Consider the following 14,456-nt stretch of genomic DNA (forward strand, 5'->3'; position numbering starts at 1 on the left):
CTCGGTGCCGATGTTTTTCGGTGCCGGCATCTTGTTTTTGCTTCTCGGAGCCGCTATCTCGGCTCCGAGGTTGCTCCATGGCGGTCCTTCGACCGGAGTCGGGTGCTTCGTCGTCGAAACGTTGTTTTGTCGGCGTGGACGCCATTTGTAGACGCCTGGCTCTTCGGTCCCGGAGTGTTTTTCTGGACCGGAAGGCTCGACAGGCCTCACAGGTATCCTCCTTGTGCTCGGGGGACAAGCACAAGTTACAGACCAAGTGCTGATCTGTATAAGGATACTTACTGTGACATTTTGGGCAGAAACGGAACGGGGTCCGTTCCATCGGCTTCGGCGTCACACGCGGTCGGGCCGACCAGGCCCCGATGGGGGATCGAAGCTACCCCAAAGTTTTCCGATGATCGGTGTCGATGTACCTAACTATCCCGATACCGAACGGAACAATACCGACGCTTTCTTCCGAGATTCTGACTAACTTTCCGAACCGAAACACGGAGCGAAAAGGAACACGTCCGAACCCGACAGCGGAAAAAAACAATCTAAGATGGAGTCGACGCCCATGCGCAATGGAGCCGAAGAGGGAGGAGTCCTTCGGTCCCGTGACCAAAAAAGACTTCTTCGAAGAAAAACAACTTGTAATACTCCGAGCCCAACACCAGGCAGCGGACTGTGCTCAACATGTGTACAAACAGTTAGGAGCGCACCTGCCTGACATCCCAGCAATTAATCTGCCCCATTGCATCATGGTAGATGTAGTATCTTCAAAAAACGAACTCCATTAATTTTTAAATATTTCACCTTTAAGTAGGTACAGCCTTTACTGTGCATCTCTGGACACATGTGTTTCTGGGTTAGTCCCTTCTTCAGCAGAGAACATATTTGCGGGGTGCTGGGAATGCTGCCATAAATCCCCCGGTTTCAGTACCTCTTTCCTGGCATGCTGGTGCCTGCTCCAGAGCTCGTCAGCCCAGTAGCTCAAGGGAGCCTTTAAAGTCACAAACAGTTAGGAGCGCACCTGCCTGACATCCCAGCAATTAATCTGCCCCATTGCATCATGGTAGATGTAGTATCTTCAAAAAACGAACTCCATTAATTTTTTAATATTTCACCTTTAAGTAGGTACAGCCTTTACTGTGCATCTCTGGACACATGTGTTTCTGGGTTAGTCCCTTCTTCAGCAGAGAACATATTTGCGGGGTGCTGGGAATGCTGCCATAAATCCCCCGGTTTCAGTACCTCTTTCCTGGCATGCTGGTGCCTGCTCCAGAGCTCGTCAGCCCAGTAGCTCAAGGGAGCCTTTAAAGTCACAAACAGTTAGGAGCGCACCTGCCTGACATCCCAGCAATTAATCTGCCCCATTGCATCATGGTAGATGTAGTATCTTCAAAAAACGAACTCCATTAATTTTTAAATATTTCACCTTTAAGTAGGTACAGCCTTTACTGTGCATCTCTGGACACATGTGTTTCTGGGTTAGTCCCTTCTTCAGCAGAGAACATATTTGCGGGGTGCTGGGAATGCTGCCATAAATCCCCCGGTTTCAGTACCTCTTTCCTGGCATGCTGGTGCCTGCTCCAGAGCTCGTCAGCCCAGTAGCTCAAGGGAGCCTTTAAAGTCACAAACAGTTAGGAGCGCACCTGCCAACATGTGTATCTGCAGCAACATATGCCATCGAACATAATATTTTTAAAGCTCAAACATCCACACTCCCTTTTTCTATCATTCTGGGTCAACAACCTCAGGGTCCAGTGGATCCTCCATATGGCCCACTTGCATGGCAGCTGACATAAGGTACTCTGATACCAACAGGCTTGATGAAGGCAGACCAAATACACATTAGAACAGTTGGGAGGATTCTCGCACTGAACTTGCCAGGAACGCTGCAGCACATCACACTTCATACTACCTGAGTAGACGAGAAGGGAGGACTACTAACCACTGGATTTAGCTTTGGAGCACTTTATATGGAAGGGGCACTGTTTATCTCTGAGGAATGCAATCATTTCCATCCACACATTGCAACCTGTCTTAGGGAGGAAATCACAACAGATTTTGCCCACATGAGCAGGTCTCATTGTTTACTGTAAGCAAACCAAAACTACAACTCCCAGACATCTGTAACTGAAAACATGGTGTCCTGATAACATGATGCAAAGACTTTCAGCTCACAAGACAAAATGCCAGTTTGTATCTGGGTGCTCCAGCTCCCTTAAAAGCACCATTTGATGCAATCTGGTGCCCTCTTGGGGTAGCCCTGAAAGATAGCGGTCTAAAGTGTCTTAACCTCGCAGCAGCTCCGGAAATCCTATTGCTCTTCCACTGACCTATCTCATTAGAAAGAAGATCATTTCATATAATATTACAGAGAATTCTCCAAATTAAACTATCTACAGTTAATTGTTTAGTTAACATTTCAATTACTCACCTGAACCTTTACTTGCTATGAGTGTTAGCTGTGGACAATTATCTATAATGATTTTGCTGGGTTATGATTTGTTGTTATAACACAAACCCCTCTACCACATTCTGCAACAAGTGGCTTGCAGCAACCACAACTGCATAAGAGTTTGGCTTGATCAGACAGCAACAGCATTTCCCTAGAAGTGGAAGGCTTACTCTACCAAAGGTCTTTTGCTCCTGGGCAGGACCCAACATCTCTGACAACCAAATAGAGTTAAATTAGCTGGAAGAAATTGTTAGGTAACAGTGGAAGATGGGTGCTTAACTCTAGGTGTAAACTGAGTAGAATTGTACGTACATGTTGTATGTTCCCTAAGACAGTAACCTCCCTGAGAGAGCGGTAACAGATAGTATACCTTAATACCACAATGGATTCTGAGGAAGTTGGCAATGAGCCATTTTCAGAGGCCTGTGAACGTTTGCCTTGATTCCAGCTGAAATTTAAATCAAGCATCTTCTCCAGAATAGAACCAAACATGCTTTGCCCACACTTCAGGAAGTTCCTCAGATCCCTTGATGTGAAGAGGGCATGCAGAGAGCAGGCATGAGTCAGATGGTTGCTCCCCAGGCAGCACTGAGATGTAGCCTCATGGTAGCAATTACAACGAAAAGAAAAAGATTCCCGACCACACTTCTCAGGGAATAAGTGTGACTACCCACGTGCAAATGTGAAGGGAGCATGGTTGTGTTTGGAAGTGTCTGCAATGGTGGGCTGTAGACCGTTTTGACATAGCTTTGATAAGCAGTTACTTGTGGATGGGGGACGTTGGGGCAAATGAGTCACTGGAGGACACTCTCCATAGCAGAGGGGATCACATGCATCAATTTATCAAACAATTCCTACTTTTTAATGGATCTTGTGGCCATGCCAATATCTCTGAATTGGAAATCAAATACAAAAGGTACCAATGAAACTAAAAAAGAGGAAACAGTCTGACTTTCCCAAGCACAATATCAGCTGTGGCAAATCTGCCCATGCCCTGATGGCAAATCTTTCCTACATTTTTTATTATTTTTAAGCTCATGATAGAGTCTATAGCAACTCAAAATTTTAATTTGCAACTACATTTAGGGCCAGCTTGGGATAACAGAAAGAAATTGCATCAGCCACTGCACTAAGAATTAGACTGCCTTCTACCTAAATTTGTGGTACTTAAGTTCATCACAGATATGACCAAAATTAAAGATGACAGTTTGATGCATTTAAGCAAACACACTCAGCAACTACTGCACTGCCTGCTCCATGAACATTAGATGTACCATTGATTTCTCTGTTCTGATGCCGCCAGAGTCTCTCCTAATCTTTTTTAATTTCAATTTCCGATTTTACCTTCATTGTATGGATGCTTCACTGCTACTGATTAACTCTTTTGCAGGCTGCTGAGAACTAATACGGTATTGTTTAAATAAACTAATTTTAATAACGCTCTGTAGTAATAACGGACTTTTAGAATTGTGAATCATTTTGCAATTTACAAAAACCTGTTTTGTAGGAAAACTGAAGCAAACACATTCAGCGCAATTTATTTTGCATGCTGAAATAAGAACAGATGTCACCCTGCTTAGAAGAATCAATGCATGGTGTTGCTAACGACAAGAGTTAGGGAATCTGTGACACAATCACAAATGACTGAAGTCCGGTAAAGAAAAGCAACTTGGTACACAGCCTAGACCTATGTCCACTCAGAGATCACAAAATATATTCATTTATAAACTAGTATGGAAAAAAAATGAACTGTAGGAAATCGGTTCTATGTTGGAAGAGTTCACCAGAGATGGTGAAAAGAGTTGGGTTCCCATTGGAAAAAGAACCAAAAGCTTAGGTATTTATGTATGCAAATCAACCTCGATCCAGAGGTAAACCTGATTATTATTCGATAGCGTGGCAACATCGACTGTGTAATTTAGTGCAGTTCAGAATTAAGCATTTGCTTCTATATGTGGTCACTGCTCTCAAAGATGACATAATTACTAAATTGCTTGATACTTTTCCATCCCCCGAAAACACCCATATGGATTCCAGAAAGTTATTTCAAGAAACTGCATCATATGCTGCAACTGTTTTACTGGAGAATAAGTTACTTACTTTGGGTATTTATCCTTCTGGTGGATTTTTTATCTAATCGCAGAACATCTCACACTGTGAATCTCCCCAGACTAGATGCGGAAACTCTTGTGATAGCTCAGGCGTGTCGAAGACGGTACACTGAGCGCTCATCACGGTTCTGCCTCACCCCAAGTGATGACCCCAAGCAGCATATAAGTGTCACCCTTGCATACTGACATTAGTGGTCTCCTTTCCTTCACGTTCTCCGAAGCAGAACATACTTGACAAGAACTAAGGGGCCGATGTACGACCATTCCAGACTGCGACTCGCTATGTGCATTTTTTTGCGAGTGCCAATCTGGAATGTACAACAGTGTCAACCACACTGTTTGCAATTCCCAATGGGGTCGCAGATGACCTACCTCATCAATATTCATGAGGTACGTTGCAATTTGCGACCCCATTGGCAATGGCAGCACTCGCAGTGATGGTGGCCTGCTGGGAACAGCAGTCCACCATGTCAGTGACTGATTTTTAAATAAAGCATTTTTTTAAATGCATCCCGTTTTCCTAAAAGAAAAACGGGCTGCACTTCAAACAACACAATGAAAAGATTTCCTATCATTTTTTCAGAGTCTGCAATGGTCCGTGGGACCACTACCTGCTCTGAAAAAATAGTTTCACCTCCATTCACAAAGGGGAACGGGTCCTGCCTTCCCTTTTGTGGATGGGTTACCACCAATTTGATATTGGTGGTAACTGTAATTGTTTTGCAACCACAACTGCGGTCACAAAACAATCATACATGCCACTGCGACTCACAGTTAGGAAGAGACGCCCTTGGAACGCCCCTTCCTAATTGTGAGTCACAGTGCTTATTTTGTGAGTTGGTATTTGCACGCCAACTTGCAAAATAGGGATGGTACATTAGAAAAGGCCATTTTGCGCCTTTTGGGACCACCAAATCGCATAGTACATTGGGCCTTGAGTTTGTACTGGCAATTTGAGTAAGCTTAATTAGGATTATATTGTTCCTGAAAGTCCACTCCACAGAATCGCGAGGCAGGCGGGCAGTTAGGAATCTGAAGAGGGGTGTTCAGAAAAAGGGACAGCATAACCAGCTTACACAATATGTGCACCCAAAGTGCCAGTAGGGTAGGCAACGTCATATTTGGACCCCTGCTGCTCCCAGATGCCTGCATGAGTGCAAATATAAGGGGTTTGCTTGAGGGGAGGATGAACGGAATTGATGCTGCAGCTGCTGTCCTTTATCTATAAATAGCGCTAAGAAAATTCAGAACTCACTGCTGGATAGGTTGTAATTGAAGTCGCTGGTGGTAGGCAATGCCCCTAGTCTAACCTCTCACCTTCCTCTAATACTGAAAGAGCTGGAAGGCAGGGGCGGCAATTACAAGGAGTGAGCCATAGCACTACAGTTTTTGAAACACACTACAGCAACACAGGATTTTTCTCTAAACTACTGGGCCCCATCAAAATGCATATCCATCAATTTTGCCTCGGGAAAATATGCTGGAGGACATCCAGGCATATAATCAGATTATGACACACTACTGCCCAATACACTAGCAACCAAGTCAGAGATGTCTGGGCCAAAACATTGAATTTGCTTAGCTATGTCTTGTCAATTTCAGGGAGGTAAAACCAGGCTTAGGTCAGATTCCTTTGTAATCGCAAGAAGTTGAGCAGATTATAGCACAACACTGAGATGTACAAATTGTGATTTTGAGAGGACAATGAGGAAAGCATATTCTCAGTAAATACTGAAGAGAATCATAACTTGAATGGAGGAAAGTAAGTTTGCTTTAGATAGGGCGTTCCTCACATTTCTATTAATTTTGATAGCTAAAAGGAACTCACGGCCACAGGTTTGATATAAGAGTTGGGATGAAACCTGGAGTCCAAAATGAGGAAAAGGGATTTTGAAGTGGGGCAAGCTTTGGGTCCGTGCCCAGAGAACTACATTTTTCAAGCCAAACAGAAGAAATTCTACCATTTTGTTGAGAAAAAAGTGGCAGAAAATACATTTTCAGTCATCTGAGTGTCATCTATGCCATCTATGCATATGTCTTGGTTACAGGGGTGTGGGACTTATTAAACTATCTACTTGTCCAAGGGACAGGTTGCTTCATAAATCTACTTGCCTGTAACAAAATCCACCTGTCCCTTTGGAGCCAAGTTGTGCAGCCACAAATAAGGGGCGCAATCTCATTATATAAGGGCTCTGATAACAGCCTCTGATTATGCCAGGGCTCATACTTTAGTAAGGTTTGAATACTAGCAAACCTTACTATTTTGCTACTTTTACACAGAGGTACATACTGAAGCTTTAGGTAGCAGTAAGCAATAGTTCCAGTTTTGGAATGACCTTTTATAGTCTGTGCAAACCTACAAACTTGCATGTTTTGGGGGTTTTTACCAGCTCTTCTCTAATTTAAGTTTTCCATACTGAGAAAGCGTGGACATTTATTCTTGACAGTTGGGGAAAAAAGTAATTGGAGGGAAAGTGAACTTGAAAATTCTCAACAGATTTTCACATAAGCAAATCTAGACATGCATATTTTCTTGAGCTAAATGTAGTTCACAAATATTTTCTAGGAGTACCATTACCTGGCCTACTTCTGTAAATTATTTTTTAAACCTCTTTTGATCTGCTTACCAGATCAAATCCATGTACACAGTCAGCACTGCACTTGGCACCAAAGGTAGAGAAAAGGAACAACAATGAGCCCTTCCCTGCCCCCCAAACACTCCACAGACACTCTGACATATCCTTAAGTAATTATAGATTTGGTCACAATTCTCCAGCATATGAGTCTCAATCCCATCCCCTCCATCCATCCTCAGTTTACAGTCCTCGTCGAACTCCAGTGGAACCACAGTCAAAACCTCCCTACATAGATAGTGAATGGTACATAATCCAAGCGCCCCACAAACCCATCCAAACTTTCTCGGACAGCTTCTGTTTGTGTATGTTACCTCTTCGGCCATCACGAAGCCACCCATCCCTCTCCTCCATGTGTCTACCGTGGGGCCAAGCTCTGCTCTCCACAGACGGGCGACATCCTTCTTAGCCACCACCAACCCGCAATTGCAGAATGAGTTTTTCCCTGGGCACATCCACATTATTAGGGACTCCAAGGAAGATACATTTGTGGTCAAGTGGGATCCGCTCTGAGACCACCCCCTACAGTTCCCCCACGATCTTCACCCAGTACAGGGCTACCCCATATGGTATGGTAAAAGGTGCCAATCTGCCCCTAACATAGTATACATTTTGGGTGTTGCGCCCACCCTATAGTATGCAGACGCTACCTATCATAGTAAACCCTTTGAAGGATCTTAAATTGAATTAGTCGCAGCCTGGACCTGATGGCTACTTCTCGGGGAAACAAACGTTGCTTCTCAGTCTATATCCTCCATTTTCCCTAAGTCAGCCTCCCACCAGCTGAGTAATCTACAAAGGGTGTCGGTATATTACTGTAAATGGTCCTGTACACCATAGAGACGGCTTTGACATTTAACTGCTCTGTCAACAGTCTACCTTCCAACGGGGCATATTCTGGTATTTCTATCCCCGGGAGGCCTTCCGCCCTCCAAGCAAGCCTCAGTCGAGCATAGTAGAAGAACTGCGTCTTATTAAGCCTAAAAGCGGCCTGCATTGATTCAAAGGGCATGAGATCCCCTCTTCCAACACATGTCCTAAAATGGAGATTCCTATAAGATCCCACACTTAGAATCCAGTCAATTTGCCAATTTCCTGCAGCCAGCCACCCAACCACAGGGGGGGGGTCATCCTGGTGGGTCTGTGCATCCATCCCAGCACCCTGGTGACCCTAGACCAGGCTCTAAGAGCCACCTGTGTAGCGGGAAGGAGCCGCCTCACTCCCAAACCTCCATATAAGTATTAAAGACAAGATTTCCCCTCCCACTGCAGTCTCTCCGACCTGAAGGTATGATGATCACCGGGGGGGGGGGGCAAACACCCAGTCGTTAACATTGATCAGATGCGTTGCCCAATAATATGCTTCCACATCCGGCAGGGACAAGCCCCCACTATATTGATTACGTTGCAGGGTTTTGAGCGCAATTTGTGGATGCCTCTTCTCCCATAGAAAAACCCGTACATTCTGCTCCAGGGCCAGGAAAAACCCCAGTGGGATCCGGTAATACGCATTTTTTAAGACATATAGTAACTTCGGTAGGGGGGGTCATCTTAAACATGGCCACCCTACCCATCAGGGTAAGTGGAAGACCCTCCCAACGCTCCATATCAGCTCAGCACATTCCAGTCACCTTCCTTTGGGACCATTGCTTCTGCCAATGTTTGTTCTAGTAGTTAAGGTCCAGCAGCTCCCACAACAATAATGTTTTACAAAAATCATGTCAAAACAAGACACGCATTGACAAAATCAAAAGGCTGATGACCAGTGTCGAACCTACGGACTTTGACAATGCTTGTTTATTTTCAAGCTTTTCCAAAATCTTGTTGTTACAATGATTTTTCCGTTATGGATATATTTTTATTTAAATATTTGTATGCGTTAACACATTTTACTAAATGAGGCTACAAGAAATGGTACCTAAAATTTCACAGCAGCTTAGCAATTTTTTTTTTTTTGCTCATTGTATTTTTTAATGAAAATTTTGATTTTGAAATCAAATAATTCTCAATATTGCTTTCAAGCTTCTATAAATATTTGCATCTAATCAGAGAGCATCATGGGAGCATTATATGTAGCCTCATATTGTTCAACTTTGCAAATGCGTATACACATTTTTATATTGGAGCTACTATCAGTACTGCTGTCCGAGCTTACAACATTTCCTTAGCAAGCGCTCACCCTAATAATGAAGGCTTTGCATTAATGAAACATAAATACAAGTTTGAACAGCATTAACATACCGACACAAGTGTTACCTTTACTGTAGACAATGCCCTTCCGTGATCCATTATATGGTACAGCAAACTGGCAGCCAAAGGGTTTGTGCTGCAGGGGGTTGGGCCTACTTGTCCCAAGGACAAAATAATATGACAACTTGTTGTCCTTGTCCCCAAACAATATGTCCTGGGCGTTGGGATTTAGGAATTCCACGCCGCTGTGGTTAAACAGGTTAACTGGCAGAAACCCTTTAGAAGGTGCCCAATTCAAACCCTTGTTGGGCCAAAGAGAGAAACTCTAGGGTATCTGACAACTTGGCCTGCAAGGGATCAGTACTGCAGGTGCCACAACTGGCTACAACTTGTCCCAGCATCCAGCATATGCAGAATTAGTAGAAGAACGCCTGGTTGGGACAGGGACAGCGGTCTGCTGCTAGCACACTTTTGGCTGAGCCAACACTGGACGTGGTATGCAATTTCCTCTGAAACCCGAATGAACTTTGATAGATTCCCTTGGTGTGGGGTCCACTGAAACTTTAGGTTTCCCTGCAGGTTTCCCTGCAGTGCCTGCATATACTCCCAGCATAATAGACTAGCAGTAGGCAGGATGCTTAGAGGCCTGGAAGCCTCAGAGCCATCTTCATCGAGTTCCAGGACTGAGGAGGAAACATCAGGGTCATAGACCAAATTACCTGGTTTTGTAGAGGTGGAGGGAAGGCCCGAAACTTCACCAAATTCAGGATGGCTCCAATGAAGGGATCCTCTGTGAAGGAGTAAGTTGTTCCCTTGGCATGTAGATTGTGAACCCCAACAATTTCAGGGGGTTCACCGTCAGGCATCGGAAGGTTGCACACAACTGCCTGGGACGAGCCTGCTTTCAAGGGCCAATTGTCGAGGTAAGCGAAAACTGGTACCACAGCTTCTTCCCCCGACCTTCAGAGGTGTCCTGTGACCACCACCATCACTTTCATAAACACCTGAGAGGCACTGGTGAGATCGAAGGGGAGCACAACAAATTGAAAATGCTCCTGACCCACCTTGAATCACAAGCACCATCTGTAGGACTGCAGGGCGGGTGCATGAGAGAAAGTGGCCTGCATGACTGATGCTACCATTTATCACTTGAATTTAGGGTAGAGAGAACATGGGTCATATTGAGCATCTTAAAGTAGTATTTCTGCAAGAGGGCATTCAGAGGGCGAGTATCTAAAACAAAGGTCTCCATCCTTGTTCAGCAAAAGGAAGTAATCAAAATAACAGCTAGTCTTTATTACATGGGCAAGGACCTTCTCTATGGCTTCTTTGGCCAAAACAGCCCGCACTTCTTGAAGCAGGATGGACAAATGCTCCTCTTAAAGATGATGAAGCATTATATCCAATTGATGAGGGCATTTGCTTCTAGATATAGAAGTGCCAAGTGGATTCCTTACTTTTTCGGAACAGTGTATTCTTATGTGTTAGCCTCTTACAGATGTTCAGATGTAGGAGGGAGGAGTGGTGGGTCAAAAAGGAATGGTGGGACACAGACTCATTGGACAATTTGTAAAATCCACCTGATGTATTTTATATTTTGCCAACCCTAGAGGAAGTATTTGGCCCAGCCTCCCATAGTGTGGTCGTGTGGCATTAAGGGTAAACTAAAGTGGCTTGGTGATGGATGCCAGAGGCAGGGGACTGTGAAGGTTACAGTCCCTGATGGCGTCGACACGGCCTACCAGATCCCTGTCCTTGACTCCAAAAGGACTGAGGTGCACGGTGTGGAAGCAGTGGGCTTTGGCCTGAGCAGTACGTCAAACCCCTGCAGTAACCTCTAAAAGAGCAAAACTGATTAGGATATTGCCTTGCGGGGTAGAAAGGCCTAGGGAAAGCACAGTGGCCTAGCTTTCGTTACAGCATTCGAATGGTGGATCGGCCTACTAGCCAAACAGGTGAGACCCATCAAATAGCTTGTCCATTAAAGAGGCTTGCATGTCTCCAGAGAAGCCTGTGGATCTCATCCAAGCATGCTGCCAATGCATCACTCTAGTGCAGACTGCTCTGCCCAAGCAGCCAGTAATGTCCATTCCAGAGTGGGTAACATACTTTGTAGCATCCTGACAATCTTAGATAGTTTCAGCCAAATTCTTTCGAAATTCCTACAGTTTCCGGCAACATCTTGCAAACCATGTCCCATAATGCATGTGTACCTCCCCAGTAAGCAGCTGGTCCTAATCAAATGGAGGGCTAGGCTGGCTGCCTTAAAGCATCTCTTTCCCAAAGGTCCCAAGTCATTTCTACTCTTTGTTAGGAGTTTTGGGAAAACAGTTGGGGTTCACCCTACAGGTGATCGCTTGAGCCATCAAACTCTCTCATATAGGAAGCTCCAAGAGAAAGTAATGGTTGTTTCGCTCCAGCCTGTGGCATCTGGCAATATGCCTGTTTACTTGAGAGATGTATACAAAAAACCAATTGGTCAAAAGGCTGGGAAAAATTACTCAAATATCTGACAAGAAGAGTACCAAATACTCTCTTGGAAACATAATTTCTTTATCAAAATAATTTATTATTCATTAATATAGTTGTAAAACTAAGGGAATCTGATACAAAACTGTCTTACACACTTAGGTAAACAAATAAAACTAATATTGACATTACGATAACATCATATTTACAAAATTTACAAATATGTACATATAAACATGTGGTCAATCAAAAAATGACAATAGAACATAAACAAAGTGTCCCAACTCAATAGCCCCCTTTGGAGGCAGTGGTACGAGAAATACTTAGAAACTAAATCCACTTGAAAGCGGTGGTTGTGGTTAGTTAACCCAATAAATGCAGAACCCAAATCAACACCTTCTTAGGATTTCTTGCATTATCCAATTTTTTGAAAATCATTTGTACTTCTACCAAGACCTGCCGCAAATCACAAGGTGTCGACGCGTTTCGGCCCCTTCTATTTTGGGCCTCATCAGGACTACTGTGGGACCACTTTTACCTCTGAATGGGTATTGTATCTCTTCATCCCTTGTCTGTAGCGATCTAAACATGTGCAAAACTTTAAATTTACAACACATGCTGTGCTGCCCGAAGTAGCAATATCCTCTCTTCACTTTTCAAAATTCTCCTTTTGATTTTCAAAATAATTCCCCCGGGCTCACACGAACAGGACAACAGATGCCCATCCACATTAATCGCGCTCAGCATCACAATACTCGAAAACTTGAGAGCAGCAACAGGGTTTAGAGCAGGTGCCCTTTAGGGTGTCAGTCAAGACCTCATTAAAAGGGAGTAAAGGTTCAGATGAAGTTTGTCCAGGTTGCAAAACTTCTGATAAAACATTGGTTCTGCAAGTCTAAAATCACTGCCGCAAGTCTCATTAGTACGCCGAAGGAGGCACTCTCTTCTGTCACCAGTCTAAGAACAGATCACAATCCAGTGTCTGGCGAAGTGTCCATTCCACTGTATAAGGAAGTGTCCAACCCACTGGCATCTTGCAAGTCCAGATATAAATTGTCATCCTCATAATGTTGGTGAAAATACTTCCCCTTATCACCATTATCATCCATAAAGGCAGGTTTGGTCTGGTCAAAGTCCAAACGGACAAGATGCTGGAGCGCTGAGGTGCTGCTCTGCCATGAAAGCACAGTAGTACTGTACGAGTCAGAAAGGGTTGGGGCTGGATGCGTTGGTATCATGCAGAGACACAACCTCAGTCACGGCCTTGATGGAGTCAGCTCAAAGTCAGAAAGAATGACAGAAACTCAGTCATCTTCTGGTGCTGGTGCCGATGTCACAGGTGTCGGCATGGACCTTGCTGCCAGACAGGAAGTTGGCTCTGTTGTTGAAGCAGATCAAGAGGCAGGTTCTGGAGTCACTGATGGAACAGAGGGTGGATCTACCTGCATTGTCTTGACATGAGGCCTCCGCAGATCCGTGAAGGCTGAAGGCACCAGAGAGAGACAAAAAGGTGCCAATAATTTGCAACATGGCCTCCTGAAAGCCATCAATTTGCTGCAATGTTGCCAACAGCCTCAGAAATTCAGGGCGCATCAGGTCAGTCACTAAATTGGGTCTTCAAGAGGGGATTGAGTTAGACCCTGGGGCAAACTGACATCCTCATAACTTTTCAGGTTGAGTGTGACAGGACTGGGCTTAGCCTTTGTGCTTAAATTTGGACTTTAACTTACCGTAGGACTTAGACGTCAATGAAAACATGTTGCAGGAACGTGCTTGAAAGCAGGAAATGCTCTGTGCTCTACACTTAGAAAGGGATCTCCAAGATTTATTTTGGTGTTTTGTGACACACAGCTTGGCTTTAGTCCTTTGGTATGTCTTTGGGTTTATAATGGTGCACTCTTCGCAGGATGTGCTGAACCCAAACCCAAAGACATACCACGCGGAATCTCTCACAGACATCAGTTTTCTACACTTTCCACAAGTCTTAAACATTGTAGTCTTAGGAGAGGACACAGTGTCCTTGTATATGGAAAAAACTTTTTGGAAAGAAAAAAAAACTTCAAAAGCTAAGAAAAATGTTGTGAGCGAGCTACAGGTCTGCATACAAAGGTGTGAAAAGAAAAGAACTAATGTCAGCATGCAGGGGTGGCGCTTAAATGCAGCTGTGTTTGTCACTTACGGGGTGGAATGAAGTTAGCACAGAGCTGCCTGATGACACCTACCAGCGAGCAGAAGCAATGCTGCTAAATATTCCATATCCATTCTGGTGCCTGGGGAAAATATCAATATGAGGAATCTACGGTTCAAGGAATCCATCAGACTGGTATGTTTGTCTACAAAGATAATATCAGGATATGCTAGGTATGTTGATTTAGCATGCATACTTTTCGATGAGTTATCTGGGTCATTGAATACTACATTAAATGAATCAAAGCTTAGCGGGGGACTGTCCTAAGGTGGGAATGCATGATGCAGGCTTGCTGCACATAAGTCCAAAACCTATGGCATTCTGGAATATAGTAAATGTCCTTCAAAAATAGCAAGGACAGACTAACACCCATATTTCTATACCTGGTCTACTCTGAATATAAACAAAGGAAAAGAATGTTC

General features: G+C 44.2%; 1 protein-coding gene across 2 annotated transcripts in view; it reads right to left on the bottom strand.

Annotated features, from left to right (window-relative positions):
• Positions 1 to 14,456, bottom strand: part of CYFIP1 (cytoplasmic FMR1 interacting protein 1) — a 546,797-nt gene that overhangs the window by 116,483 nt on the left and 415,858 nt on the right. The window lies entirely within an intron of this gene.

This window comes from Pleurodeles waltl, chromosome 8 (assembly GCF_031143425.1).
Source record: "Pleurodeles waltl isolate 20211129_DDA chromosome 8, aPleWal1.hap1.20221129, whole genome shotgun sequence".
NCBI lineage: Eukaryota > Metazoa > Chordata > Amphibia > Caudata > Salamandridae > Pleurodeles > Pleurodeles waltl.